Source organism: Capricornis sumatraensis, chromosome 6, assembly GCF_032405125.1.
Source record: "Capricornis sumatraensis isolate serow.1 chromosome 6, serow.2, whole genome shotgun sequence".
NCBI classification, from domain to species: domain Eukaryota; kingdom Metazoa; phylum Chordata; class Mammalia; order Artiodactyla; family Bovidae; genus Capricornis; species Capricornis sumatraensis.
The window spans coordinates 117,007,056-117,022,214 of record NC_091074.1 but is presented as its reverse complement, the minus strand read 5'-3'; positions in this window follow the sequence as shown (position 1 = coordinate 117,022,214).

Here is a 15,159-nt window from a genome sequence, read left to right as displayed (position 1 = left end):
GATTTCATATATATGCATTAGAATACGATATTTATCTTTCTCTTTCTGACTCTATGTAAAAGGCTCTAGGTCCATTCACCTCATCAGAATTGACTCAAAAATGCATTCCTTTTAATGGAGTAATATTCCCTTGTGTATACGTACCACCACTTCCTTACCCATTCATCTGTCGATGGGCATCTAGGTGGCTTCCATGTTCTAGCTATTGTAAATAGTGCTGCAATGAACAATGGGATACATGTGTCTTTTTCAGTTTTGGTTTTCTCAGGGTATATGCCTAGGAGTGGGATTGATGGGTCATATGGTGCTTTTATTCCTAGTTTTTTAAGGAATCTCCATACCATCTTCCATAGTGGCTGTATCAATTTACATTCCCACCAACAGTACAAGAGTGTTCCCTTTTCTCCACACCCTCTCCAGCATTTATTGTTTGTAGACATTTTGATGATTGCCATTCTGACCGCTGTGAGGTGATATCTTGTACTTTTGATCTGCATTTCCCTAATAATGAGCAATGTTGAGCAGGTTTTCATGTTTTTGTTAGCCATCTGTATGTCTTCTTTGGAGGAATGTCTGTTTAGGTCTTTTTCCACTTTTTGATTGGGTTGTTTGTTTTTCTGGTATTGAGTTGTATAAGCTGCTTGTATATTTTAGAAATTAATCCTTTGTCAATTGTTACATTTGCTATTATTTTCTCCCATTATGAAGTTGTCTTTTCACCTTGCTTAGAGTTTCCTTTATTGTGCAAAAGCTTTCAAGTTTAATCAGGCCCCACTTGTTTACTTTGTTTTTATTTCCATTACTCTAGGAGGTGGGTCATAGAGGATCTTGCTTTGATCTATGTCATCGAATGTTCTGCCTATGTTCTCCGCTAAGAGTTTTATAGATTCTGGTCTTACATTGAGGGCTTTAGTCCATTTTGAGCTTATCTTTGTGTGTGGTGTTAGGAAGTGTTCTGGTTTCATTCTTTTGCATGTAGCTGTCCAGTTTTCCCACCACCACTTATTGGAGAGGTTGTCTTTGCCCCATTTTATATTCTTGCCTCCATTGTCAAAAATAAGGTGCCTGTAGGTGGATGGGTTTACTTCTGGGCTTTCTATCTTGTTCCATTGGTCCATATTTCTGTTTTTGTGCAAGTACCATACTGTCTTGATGACTGTGGCTTTGTAGTATGATCTAAAGTCAGAAAGGTTGATTCCTCCAGCTCCGGTCTTCCTTCTCAAGGCTGCTTTGGCTATTTGGGGTCTTTTATGTTTCCATATGAATTGTGAACTTTTTGTTCTGGTTCTGTGAAAAATGCCATTGGTAAATTGATAGGGATCTCACTGAATCTGTAGATTGCTTTTGGTAGTATAGTCATTTTCACAATATTGACTCTTCCTACCAGGAACATGGAATATCTCTCCATCTGTGTATGTCATCTTTGATTTCTTTCCTTCAGTACAGTTCAGTTCAGTTCAGTTCAGTTCAGCTGCTCAGTCATGTCCGACTCTTTGCGACCCCATGAATCACAGCACGCCAGGCCTCCTTGTCCATCACCAACTCCCAGAGTTCACTCAAACTCATGTCCATTGAGTCAGTGATGCCATCCAGGCATATCATCCTCTGTCGTCCCCTTCTCTTCCTGCCCTCACTCCCTCCCAGCATCAGAGACTTTTCCAATGAGTCAACTGTTCGCATGAGTGGCCAAAGTACTGGAGTTTCAGCTTTAGCATCATTCCTTCCAAAGAACACCCAGGGCTGATCTCCTTCAGAATGGACTGGTTGGATCTCTTTGCAGTCCAAGGGACTTGCAAGAGTCTTCTCCAACATCACAGTTCAAAAGCATCAATTCTTCGGCACCCAGCTTTCTTCACAGTCCAACTCTCACATCCATACATGACCACTGGAAAAACCATAGCCTTGATTAGACGGACCTTTCTTGACAAAGTAATGTCTCTGTTTTTGAATATACTATCTAGGTTGGTCATAAGTTTTCTTCCAAGAAGTAAGCGTCTTTTAATTTCATGGCTGCAGTCACCATCTGCAGTGATTCTGGAGCCCCAAAAAGATAAAGTCTGACACTGTTTCCACTGTTTCCCCATCTATTTCCCATGAAGTGATGGGACCAGATGCCATGATCTTCGTTTTCTGAATGTTAAGCTTTAAGCCAACTTATTCACTCTCCTCTTTCACTTTTATCAAGAGGCTTTTTAGTTTTTCATTAGTGTCTTATAATTATCTGTGTACGGTTCTTCTGTCTGCTTAGGTAAGTTTATGCCTAGATATTTAATTCTTTTTATTACAATGGTGAATGAGACTGATTCCTTAATTTCTCTTTTTGATATTTCATTGCCAGTATGTCGAAATGCAAGAGATTTCTGTGTGTTGATTTTGTTTCCTGAAGCTTTGCTAAATTCGTTGATTAGCTCTAGTAATTTTCCGATAATATCTTTAGGGTTTTCTGCGTACAATATCATGTCATCCACAAACAGTGAGAGCTTTACTTCTTTTCTGATCTGGATTCTTTTCATTTATTTTTCTTCTATGCTGTAGCTAAGACTCAGAACTATGTTGAATAATAGTAGTGAAAATGGACACCCTTGTCTTTTTCCTGATCTTAGGGGTAATGCTTTCAGTTTTTCACCACTGAGAATAATGTTTGCTGTAGGCTTTGAGAAGGAAATGGTAACCCACTCCAGTATTCTTGCCTGGAAAATCCCGTGAATGGAGAAGCCTGGTAAGCTACAGTCCATGGGGTCGTGAAAAGTCGGACACAACTGAGTGACTTCACTTTCACTTTTCACTTTCATGCAGTGGAGAAGGAAATGGCAACCCACTCCAGTATTCTTGCCTGGAAAATCTCATGGACAGGGGAGCCTGGCAGGCTACAGTCCATGGAGTCAGACACGCCTGAGCGACTTCACTTACTTTCGCTTATCATATATGGCCTTTACTATGCTAAGGTGGAGAAGGCAATGGCACCCCACTCCAGTACACTTGCCTGGAAAATCCCATGGACTGAGGAGCCTGGTGGGCTGCAGTCCATGGGGTCACTAAGAGTTGGACACGACTGATCGACTTCACTTTCACTTTTCACTTTCACGCAGTGGAGAAGGAAATGGCCCCACTCTAGTGTTCTTGCCTGGAGAATCCCAGGGACGGGAGCCTGGTGGGCTGCTGTCTATAGGGTCGCACAGAGCCGGACATGACTGAAGCAACTTAGCAGCATGCTGAGGGAGGTTCCTTCTGTGCCCATTTTTTGAAGAGTTTTAATCATAAATGTGTGCTGAATTTTGTCAAAGGCTTTTCTTGCATCTATTGAGATGATCATATGGTTTTTAATCTTTCAGTTTGTTAATATGATGTATCACATTGATTGATTTGCATGTGTTGAAGAACCCTTGCATTCCTGGAATAAACCCAACTTGATCATGGTGTGTGAGCTTTTTGATGTGTTGCTGAATTCTGTTTGCTAAAATTTTGCTGAGGATTTTTCCATCTATGTTCATCAGTGATATTTGCCTGTAGTTTTCTTTTTTTGTGCTGCCTGTGTCTGATTTTGGTATCAGAGTGATGGTGATCTCGTAGCATGAGTTTGGAAGTGCTCCTTCCTCTGCAATTTTTGGAAAGAATTTTAGAAGCATAGGCATTAGCTCTTCTCTAAATATTTGATAGAATTCTCCTGTGAAGTCATCTGGTGCTGGGCTTTTGTTTTGTGGGAGATTTTTGATCACTTCAATTTCAGTGCTTGTAACTGGGTTATTCATACCTTCTATTTCTTCCTGGTTCATCTTGGAAGACTGAACTTTTCTAAGAATCTGTACATTTCTTCCAGGTTATCTATTTTATTGCTATAAACTTGTTCATAAGAGTCTCTTAGAATCCTTTGTATTTCTGCATTGTCTGTTGTGACCTCTCCTTCATTTCTAATTTTGTTGATTTGATTCTTCTCTCTTTTTTTTTCTTGGTAAGTCTGGCTAAAGGCTTGTCAATTTTGTTTATGTTCTCAAAGAACCAGCTTTTAGTTTTGTTAATCTTTACTATTATTTCTTTAATTTCTTTTTCATTTATTTCTGCTTGGATCTTTATGATTTCTTTCCCTCTATTAATTTTTTTTTCTTCTTCTTTTTCTTGTTGTTTTAGGTGTAGTGTTAGGTTGTCTAGTCTATGTTTTCCTTGTTTCTTGAGGTAGGATTGTACTGCTATAAGCTTCCCTCTTAGAGCTGCTTTGGCTGTATCCCATAGGTTTTGAGTTGCCATGTTTTCATTGTCATTTGTTTCTAGAAATTTTTTTATTTCTTCAGTAACTTATTGGTTATCTAGAACGTGTTGTTTCATCTCCATGTGCTTGTATTTCTTACAGTTTTTTCCTTGTAATTGATATCTAGTCTCATAGCATTGTGGTCGGAGAAGATGCCTGATACAATTTCAATTTTCTTGAATTTACTGAGGTTTGATTTGTGACCCAAGATGTGGTTTATCCTAGAGAATGTTATATGCACACTTGAGAGGAAGGTGTATTCTTCTGTATTTGGATGGAATGTCCTGAAGATATCAATGAGATCCATCTCATCTAATGGATCGTTTAAGACTTGTGTTTCCTTATTAATTTTCTGCTTTGATGATCTGTCCATTGGTGTGAGTGGGGTGTTAAAGTCTCCTACTATTATTGTGTTACTATCAATTTCTCCTTTTATGTCTGTCAGTGTTTGTCCTTATGTATTGAGGTGCTCCTATGTTGGGTGCATAGACATTTACAATTGCTATGTCTTCCTCTTAGATTGATCCCTTGGTCATTATATAGTGCCCTTCCTTATCTCTCATAATATTATTTATTTTAAGGTCTATTTTGTCTGATATGAGGATTGCTACTCCAACTTTCTTTCCCTTCCCATTTGCATGGAATATATTTTTCCATCCTTTTGCTTTCAGTCTATATGTGTCTTTAAGTCTGAAGTTGGTATCTTGTAGATAGCATAAATATGGGTCTTTTTTTTAATCCATTCAGCCAGTCTGTGCCTTTTGGTTGGAGTATTTAATCCATTTACATTTAAAGTAATATTGATATATATGTTCCTATTGCCATTTTCTTAATTGTTTGTGGTTGATTTTGTAGATCATTTTTGCTCTCTTGTATTTCTTGACTATATACATCGCTTTAACATTTGTTGTAAAGTTGGTTGGGTGGAACTGAATTCTCTTAACTTTTGCTTGTCTGAAAAATTTTTTTTATTTCTCCATCAATTTTTCTTCCAAGGAGTAAGTGTCTTTTAATTTCATGGCTACAATCACCATCTGCAGTGATTTTGGAACCCCCAAAATAAAGTCTGACACTGTCTCCACTGTTTCTCCATCTATTTCCCATGGAGTGATGGGACCAGACGCCATGATCTTCGTTTTCTGAATGTTGAGCTTTAAGTCAGCTTTTTCACTCTCCTCTTTTACTTTCATCAAGAGGCTTTTGAGTTCCTCTTCACTTTCTGCCATAAGGGTGGTGTCATCTGCATATCTGAGGTTATTGATATTTCTCCCAGCAATCTTGATTCCAGCTTGTGCTTCTTCTAGTCCAGTGTTTCTCATGATGTACTCTGCATAGAAGTTAAATAAGCAGGGTGACAGTATAGAGCTTTGACGTACTCCTTTTCCTATTTGGAACCAGTCTGTTGTTCCATGTCCAGTTCTAACTGTTGCTTCCTGACCTGCATACAGATTTCTCAAGAGGCAGGTCAGGTGGTCTGGTATTCCCATCTCTTTCAGAATTTTCCACAGTTTATTGTGATCCACATAGTCAAAGGCTTTGGCATAGTTAATAAAACAGAAATAGATGTTTCTCTGGAACTCTCTTGCTTTTTCCATGATCCAGAAGATGTTGGCAATTTGATCTCTGGTTCCTCTGCCTTTTCTAAAACCAGCTTGAACATCAGGAAGTTCACGGTTCATGTATTGCTGAAGCCTAGCTTGAAGAATTTTGAGCATTACTTTACTAGCATGTGAGATGAGTGCAATTGTGAGGTAGTTTGAGCATTCTTTGGCATTGCCTTTCTTTGGGATTGGAATGAAAACTGACCTTTTCCAGTCCTGTGGCCACTGCTGAGTTTTCCAAATGTGCTGGCATATTGAGTGCAGCACTTTCACGACATCATCTTTCAGGATTTGAAACAGCTCAACTCGAATTCCATCACCTCCACTAGCTTTGTTTGTAGTGATGCTCTCTAAGGCCCACTTGACTTCACGTTCCAAGATGTCTGGTTCTAGATGAGTGATCACACCATCGTGATTATCTGGGTCATGAAGATCATTTTTGTACAGTTCTTCTGTGTATTCTTGCCATCTCTTCTTAATATCTTCTGCTTCTGTTAGGTCCATACAATTTCTGTCCTTTATCGAGCCCATCTTTGCATGAAATGTTCCCTTAATGTCTCTAATTTTCTCGAAGAGATCTCTAGTCTTTCCCATTTTGTTGTTTTCCTCTATTTCTTTGCATTGATCACTGAAGAAGGCTTTCTTATCTCTTCTTGCTATTCTCTGTAACTCTGCATTCAGATGCTTATATCTTTCCTTTTCTCCTTTGCATTTCACTTCTCTTCTTTTCACAGCTATTAGTTAGGCTTCCCCAGACAGCCATTTTGCTTTTTTGCATTTCTTTTCCATGAGGATGTTCTTGATCCCTGTCTCCTGTACAATGTCATGAACCTCATTCCATAGTTCATCAGGCACTCTATCTATCAGATCTAGGCCCTTAAATCTATTTCTCACTTCCACTGTATAATCATAAGGGATTTGATTTAGGTCATACTTGAGTGGTCTAGTGGTTTTCCCTGCTTTCTTCAATTTAAGTCTGAATTTGGTAATAAGGAATTCATGATCTGAGCCACAGTCAGCTCCTGGTATTGTTTTTGTTGACTGTATAGAGCTTCTCCATGTTTTGCTGCAGAGAATACAATCAATCTGATTTCAGTGTTGACAATCTGGTGATGTCCATATGTAGAGTCTTCTCTTGTGTTGTTGGAAGAGGGTGTTTGCTATGACCAGTGCATTCTCTTGGCAAAACTCTATTGGTCTTTGCCCTGCTTCATTCCATATTCTAAGGCCAAATTTGCCTATTACTCCAGGTGTTTCTTGACTTCCTACATTTGCATTCCAGTCCCCTATAATGAAAATGACATCTTTTTTGAGTGTTAGTTCTAAAAGGTCTTGTAGGTCTTCATAGAACTATTCAGCTTCAGCTTCTTCAGCATTGTTGGTTGGGGCATAGACTTGGATTACTGTGATATTGAATGGTTTGCCTTGGAAACGAACAGAGATTATTCTGTCATTTTTGAGATTGCATCCAAGTACTGCATTTTGGACGCTTTTGTTGACCATGATGGCTACTCCATTTCTTCTGAGGATTCCTGCCCACAGTAGTAGATATAATGGTCATCTGAGTTAAAGTCACCCATTCCAGTCCAACTTAGTTTGCTGATTCCTAGAATGTCGACGTTCACTCTTGCCATCTCCTGTTTGACCACTTCCAATTTGCCTTGATTCATGGACCTGACATTCCAGGTTCCTATGCAATATTGCTCTTCACAGCATCGGACCTTGCTTCTATCACCAGTCACCTCCACAGCTGGGTATTGTTTTTGCTTTGGCTCCATCCCTTCATTTTTCTGGAGTTATTTCTCCACTGATCTCCAGTAGCATACTGGGCACCTACTGACCTGGGGAGTACCTCTTTCAGTATCCTATCATTTTGCCTTTTCCTACTGTTCATGGGGTTCTCAAGGCAAGAATACTGAAGTGGTTTGCCATTCCCTTCTCCAGTGGACCACATTCTGTCAGACCTCTCCACCATGACCCGCCCATCTTGGCTTGCCCCGCAGGCATGGCTTAGTTTCATTGAGTTAGACAAGGCTGTGGTCCTAGTGTGATTAGATTGACTAGTTTATGGTTTCAGTGTGTCTGCCCTCTGATGCCCTCTTGCAACACCTACCATTTTACTTGGGTTTCTCTTACCTTGGGCATGGGGTATCTCTTCGCGGCTGCTCCAGCGAAGCACAGCCGCTGCTCCTTACCTTGGATGAGGGGTATCTCCTCCCACCGCCCTTCCTGACGTTCAGCATGGGATGGCTCCTCTAGGCCCTCCTGCGCCCAGGCAGCCACCACTCCTTGGAAGTGGGGTTGTTTCTCCTGGCCTTCGCCCCTGGCCTTGGGCATGGGGTTGCTCCCCCCAGTCGCTGCCCTGCCTCAGGCGCCACCTCCTGCCTCGGACGCGGGGTGGCTCTTCTTGGCCGCCATCCCTGGCCTCGGGCACGGGGTATCTCCTCCCGGCCGTTGCCTCTGACCTCGGACTTGGGGTAGCTCCTCTCGGCTGTTCCTGCACCATCGCAGCCTGGCACTCTAGGCCACTGTCCCTGACCTTCTCGATCCTGCTTTATGGTAGGCAAGGTCCTGTCGATGTGTGGTGGAGAGTCCACACCTGACAGACAGAGAAATAAACAGATGTGGCATTGAGTCTTGGCTTAGCCTGTTACGAGCTAAATGAGTTGAGGAAGTTCCTTAACTGGTTCAAGCCCGTTTCTCCTTTTTAAAAGATGGGGATGCTAATAGGTTTTGCCTTAGTGGTCTGCAGCAAAGATTAGGTAACATGATGCAGATTATTCAGCATAGTGGCATCCCACTCCAGTACTCTTGCCTGGGAAATCCCATGGACGGAGGAGCCTGGTAGGCTTCAGTCCATGGGGTCGTGAAAAGTCAGACACGACTGAGTGACTTCACTTTTACTTTTCACTTCCATGCAGTGGAGAAGGAAATGGCAACCCACTCCAGTATTCTTGCCTGGAGAATTCCAGGTATGGGAGCCTGGTGGGCCACTGTCTATGAGGTCTCAGAGTTGGACACGACTGACATGACTTAGCAGCAGCAGCAGCAGCTCATAGTATAAATTGTAGCTATTATGACAGTGCCTGTGCTGGTCCTGGCAGTTCCTAGAATCATTTGTGTCCCTCTTCTGGGCCTACAGAGTCCTACATTCTGCATTCTCCCAATTCCCGTGTGAACTGATAGATGTATTTAGCCAATAAAAGAACTTGTACAAGACTGGAGAGTGATAAAGAGGAAGCAAGGCATATGCTCTGCCAGCCTCCACCCCACCTCTACCGCTTCCTTGTGTTGGTATCAATGGTAGTGAGTGGGTCTCCTACGTTCCCCTGGTTCCTGCAACTTTTCTATATTCTCAGGAAAGATTTTCTGTGCTTCCTTGTGATCTTGGCCCAGGTTTATTAGCATGACTTCTCTCTATTTCTCTTAAAAGCTTAGAAATGGTAGTGGATTTCAACTCTTGCTAATCTTGGGTTGCTTCACTTACTTCTTTGGCTGCTAACCTCTTCCATCATCTATGCAGTAAATGTCCTGCTCCCTACTTCCTGTAAGAGTGGTTTCTGTTTTCTAGGCTAGACTCTGACTTGCAGAGTCCACATCTTGTGTACAACGCATGCTCAGTTGTGTCTGACACTCTGTGACCCACAGACTGTAACCCCACCAGGCTCCTCTATCCATAGAAGTTTCCAAGCAAGACTACTGGAGTGGGTTGCTATTTCGTATTCCAGGACCCACACCCTAGGAAGACTGCAAATTATTGAAAATAGGGACTAGGTCTGTGTCTCCTGGATTTCCTTATAGCAAAGCATACACTCAGTACTAGACATACATTTATTGATTTCAATATTTTGAGCATAGTGATTTACCAACTTCTTCCTGTTCCTACTATTATGAGCATCATCCCATTTTGGAAGTTAGATCTAAGCCTAGAAGGTTGGGTGAGCAATGTCCCCACCTCCTCTCCAAGGATGTATAGACGTACAGGTACCAATGACCATGAAAGACAGCTATACTGATTGTGGGCTGCAGTCCATCTCCTACATAGCTTTCTCTAAAATATTGTTGCTTCCTAGGTGTAATAACAATTGTATGCATCAAATTTAGTTATGTCTCACTTCATTTGCTGTGCTAAATGTATTTTATTTTCATTCATCCTAGTGTGCCTATAGGCAAAAGTGTTCAGAATTTGGAAAGCTCCATTCAGTGAGCCCAACTTTTAACAGTATCAGGGGCCATGGTATAAGATACAGTACTAAGTGCTGTTTGCTGATGTTTTCATCTCTTCTGGATTCTGAATGAAGTAAACTTCAGAATTTAGGCTACGTGTGTTTCTCCTTTTTAACATAGCATTCTGATAAATCAAGATGGCATGGCAAAACCACACCATGTAGATAGCCTCTTTCAGTGCCCAGGGCAGACATTTGTAATCAAAGAGAGCACATTCCCATGAGGACTTAGAAGACTTCTCAACACATCTTTGTAGGACACCATTATCAATCAGTTGGAGTAGATTTCCAAGATAAAATGTGCTCCTTTACCAATCACCAGGAAAATGCATATCAAAACCATAGTGAGATATCACCTTACCCTGTTAGTTAGCTATTATTGAAAAAAAAAAAAATGAAAGCAAGAAGCAACCATTGTTGGCAAAGATGCAGAGAAGGGAACACTTGTGCACTGTTGGTGGGAATGAAAATTGGAATAGTCATTAAGAAAAACAGTATGGATGTTTCTCAAAAATTGAAAATTAGTACTACCATAACAGCAATTCCACTTTTTGGTATTTATCTGAAGGAAATATAAGCAATAACTCAAAGTGGTATATGCATCCTCGTATTCAGTGGAGCTTTATTTACAATAGCCAAGATATGGAAGAAACCTAAGTGGTGCTTAGATGGGTGAGTGGATACAGAGCAGAGAATATTGCTCCAAGATATGCCACAATGGCATATTGATTATATTGAATTAAAAGTACTTGATAAATAGCTGGTAAAAGAAAAAAAAAATGATGTTAAAAAATACTGATTCCCCTGCTTGCCCTTGAAAATAAATCAACCTTGCAAAAGTATCCTCCTTACACCAGAGAGATAGAAAGCATTCTCATCAACAGAATTAGGAACTTCAAGGCTAGGAAAGCTGGGTAAACAGACTTTGCTACCTCTTCACTAGTATGCTCCTCCCAAGCACAAGCCCCCTTGTTACATCTTCACAGGTAATTGTTTCCTTGTTCAAACATGGTATATAAACAGCCTGCTTTGGTCACTTCAGGGGCCCCATTTGTAGAATATCTCTGTACATATGAATTATTATTTTTTTCCTCCTGTTGATCTATTTTGTGTCAACTTAATCATTAGACCAGCCAAAATAATTATACAAGGGGTGAGGGGAACACCCCCTTAACCAACTACACACACACACACACACACACACACACACACAGGAGTATTATTCAACCATAAAAAGGAAGAAAATTTTGCCATTGTGATAATGTGAATGGAACTGGAGGTCATTAGGCTAAGTGAAATAAGTTAGAGAACGAAATACTGTCTAATTTCATGTATATGGGGAATCTAAAAATGAACAAAATGAAGCAGAAAACAAGCTCATAAGTACAGACAACATATTGGTGATTGCCAGAGGCAGGGATGGTAGGGGGTAGGCAAAGTGGATGAAGGTGGTCGCAAGGTATGAACTTTCAGTTACCAGATGAATAAGTCATGGGGATGTAATACACAGCATGGTAACTATGGTTAATAATACTGTGTTGCAAACCTGAAAGCTGCTAAGAGAGTAGATCTTGGTTTTCATCATAAGGACCAAGTTTCTTTTAGCTATGATGGTGATAGATTTTAACTAGATATTGTGGTGATCAATTTGCAATACATACAAATATTATCCATCTGAAACTAATATACTATTATAAGTCAATTTTATCTCAGTTTTAGAAAATGTGTTGCTATCTCTTCTATTCTTTTCCCAGTGTGGGCATGACTGTTGACTCCCCACCTCCTTGTCTCCTCACCTCCATTGCTGAGAGGCCAGGAGGTCAGGGGAGATTAAGCAAGCTGCCTTTTGTGCAATTCGCTGCTTATCTCATCTAGTAAGAGACTATCACACCCGGCTATAGTGACTTGTCTAGGTAATGGAGATATTCTATGCCCACGGCCAGTGACTTTAATTTAGGAGCAGGCGTGTAACTGAGGTAGGATCAGTAGTCATGAAAGCAGATATTCTGAGGGATTTTAAGAAATGGTTCTTTTGCTCTTCTGGGAGAGCCACCTCAAACCATCCCTCTAGTTCTTCCCGGGCATTTGGTATAAGAAATAACTTGATAATTTGGACCCCCATGAGTGAAATCAGCCTTAAAAGGAAGCTGAAACTGCCACAAAAGAAGGCAGAGAGATGGAAGATGCTTTTAGAAATCTATGAGCCATCAGATCAAACCCACCTGAAGAGCATCCTGCCTCTGGATTTCTACTGTATGAGCTCATGCATTTCCTTTGCCCTTTGGGTCAGCAGGAGAGGAATTTTTCTGTTACTAAAAGCCACATACAAAAGCACATCCAGCCTGAGACTTAAGTAAGCTCTGCTATGCTCACTACCTGCTCTCAGAATAAAGACTGGATCAAGCTCTCAGATCACATTAGGCCCATTTCTCCCTCTTCATTGTTCTTACTTAAATCCTGACTCTCCACAGATCTCTAGTTCCTGGCAGCCCCTGACTCACCTTCTTCACAGCTGACACTCATTTGCTTTACTGCTCTGAATAAGCCATAGCTTATTATTCTTTTTCATATTCTAATACTCAGTAGGGGCAGCCTTTGGTGAGAGGAGGGATATAGTCTCATCTGGGCTTTGATTTAAGTTTCAGAGTTGCAACTGTCCACCTTGGAGTCAAACTACCTGCACTGGCAATTCATTATTTTGCTATACTTCTTTTGTGTGTTGTTTTAAATGAGCTTCAGAGAATTTTATAGCTGAGTAGGACCTTTAACAATGTACTAGCCAAATCCCTTTAGATAATAGTTAGAAAAACGAAGGTCGAGAAATGTTCAGTGACTTGCCCTGTATCAGCTGGGGATCTTGAGGAAGGATGGTAACTCAGGTATGCTGACTCCCAACCAATGCCCTCTTTCTGACACTGTCCTCTCTTTCCTTCACAACGTAAGTATTTTAATGGGGGCCTCACTTGCAGACATTCTGCACAGAGCTCTAAGAGCTGGCTGCTCCCAGGCGGAAAGTCAAGTGGAAACGGATGCAGTGTTGCTGCCATTCATCCGCAGGACAAGAGCCTGGTCAAGCATCCTGACAGGTTCAAGATTCTCCCATAATTCCCCAGATCAAGAGCTATGGAGGCTGTCAGGTTGCCTGTGACAGCAGGGGAGCCCAGAATGGTTCAGACTTTCAATCCAGTCAGATCCATTTTCAGGTTGATAATTTGAAGTGAATTTTCCAAGAAACTGGTGAAAGAGTAACAGAGAAAATTCAAAAGCCATCTGATCCTATTTCAATCTTTAAATCCAGAGCTCATCAAAGATTCCTATAGAATATTACTTGAGGCTCTTGAGGCTTTGGGGAGGCAGTGCATTTTCATGGCTAAAGACCATGATATCTGGAGCCACAGCCTCTGGTTTGCAGCCACCTTGGCCACTTGTGTTTCCATAACCTAGAATAGCAAGTTTATTCCTCCAAGACTCAGTTTCCACTTCTGCAAACTGAAGGGGATTAGAGTAGCTCTATTTCATAAAATTTGAGGAACCATTAAGTAAGTTAATTTAGGTTAAATGCTTAGGATATTGTCTGGCAAATAGCACACCCCCATGAAATGAATATTATGAATATCGCCATTAAATGTAATTTTTTTTAACAGAAAGGAAGAAAGGAAATTAGAAAAGAAAAATAAATGAATGAAGAAGAAAAAGAAGAGGTAAGTATGGGAACTCAAGTAAGAGAAATAAGCACGAAAGAAAAGATGAAGAGAAGAAAAAAGGAGGTCGGGAGGAAAGGAAGGAGAGATGTCTGGCTCGTTTGTTTTACTCATGTATATTGAGGATTGACACTTGTCTCAGGCACTGTGGTTATTCCAGCAACCAACTCCCTTTGTGTAGTTTATGAGAGAAAATCATTAACTAAATGGACATAAAAATATAATTATAGTCTACTGTGAATGCTGCATTGTATAGTTAAGGTAGACCTCTTTGTGGAAGGGGTATTTACCAAGCTTTCTGTATTGTAAGCATGGTATAAGGTGTACTTGTATGTATTTAGTATATATTCAGTCTTTCTTCTTTTCCTGTATTAATTCCTCATCTATTTTGTGGTTGCAACTATTCTCCAGGCCTTCAGCAACATGCTTTGCATACACAGTGAGAAGTCTGTCCACCTGGTCCAGGTTGTAGAACAGGGGAGGCAGGTGTTTAAAGAATAAAGGTCATGAAGTCCAGTGGGAGTCATGAAGCCATGCACAAAAGGGTGAGAAATCATTCCTGAGTGATGGTCAGGAAAAGACTCAGAAGAAACTAGCTTTTTATTTCACCAATGATTCTATGACTCGTAACAAGACCCTAAATCAATTCAGAGATGCCATCTCGTCTGTGAAACCATCTCATTGGATTGTTTGCCAGCTGAGCTACCAGGGAAGCCCTATCTGGGAGAGAGTTCATGAAAAAGATCCTGAAATTCAGCACAGGGAAAGGGCTGGTGCTCAGGTTCCACGCCTCTGCTCCATGAAAATACATGACATGGAGGGAGAGGGGGAGGAGGTGTTTCGGGGGAAATTGCCAGTAAGCAGGCTGAAAATGGCACAGTTGGTTCTTGTAGACAGTGACTAGCACAGTCAGGGAACTCTGCAAGAGTGGTGCTCAGGGATTTCTAATACACTGTCACCTTTCATGACCCATCCACTGAGGCTCCCCGATCTCACGTGCTTTCTTCCAGCTTCTCAGCCAGATTACCCCACTCTCTTTCAAAGACTTGCAAAGCGCCAGCTCTTAATAAAGCTGACGCCTGAGAAGGGGGCTGGCATACTTGTTGTGGAATAAGACTGCCATATTGCACTCGCAGAGGGTGTGTGGACTAGAAAGTAGGTCCTTACCGAGTCTTCTTCTTCATCTAGGTCCACACACAGGTGGGATTAAGGGGCTGAATGTTCACAGTGAAATTCAGACCTGACTTCATAAGCGTGTTCCCATGTACATTTTTGTACAAAGGGAGAATGTGTGCATGTTGTCAAATTTTCCAGTGATCAATGACAGTAACATGCCTAGTAATTAAATATTGAATATGCAACTTCCACTTTTTACAAACTTGGACCAG